This window comes from Lacerta agilis, chromosome 16 (genome assembly GCF_009819535.1).
Source record: "Lacerta agilis isolate rLacAgi1 chromosome 16, rLacAgi1.pri, whole genome shotgun sequence".
Taxonomy (NCBI): domain Eukaryota; kingdom Metazoa; phylum Chordata; class Lepidosauria; order Squamata; family Lacertidae; genus Lacerta; species Lacerta agilis.
Window position 1 is genome coordinate 17,548,056 of NC_046327.1, and position 616 is coordinate 17,548,671.

Here is a 616-nt window from a genome sequence, read left to right on the forward strand (position 1 = left end):
AGTCCAGACAAATCCCACGACCTGAAGCAGTGCAGTAAACTACTGTAAGGAGAACTTGATTCTGCTACACCAGAGAACTAGAAACCCTCACTTTATTCTAGAGCAGAGCAGGGACACTTTTTCAGTGTGGTGGCTTCATTTCCTTCTGGTCAAGCTTTCAGGACAAAAGGCCTTGTGGTGGGTGTGGGCAGAGTAAGGAATGTATATTTTACCTACAGTAAGTACACTAGGCTAGGTTCTATACAAACACCCTCCTCTCTTTCCTGCATTGTTAACTGTTAATTTTGAACGGGCTCCTTCATAGTCCTGTATCAAGTCTTCCCAGCTTTGGGGCGAACTAAGGTTGGAATCCTAAACAGATGTGCTTGGAAGTAAGCTGAAATGAAATCAGTGGAATTTCCTTCTGAGAAAATATATAAGATTTTACATACTTATTTTTATTTTATTTATTTATTGAATTTACATACCGCCCTATACCCGGGGGTCTCAGGGTGGTTCACAGAATAATTTGGCTGTAGGACTCCACTCCTTGCCAGGAAAAAAAAAATTCCATTGACTTTTTGGGCCTTGCATGCTATGGGACTGGATATATATCTTTTCACAGTCTATTCATATT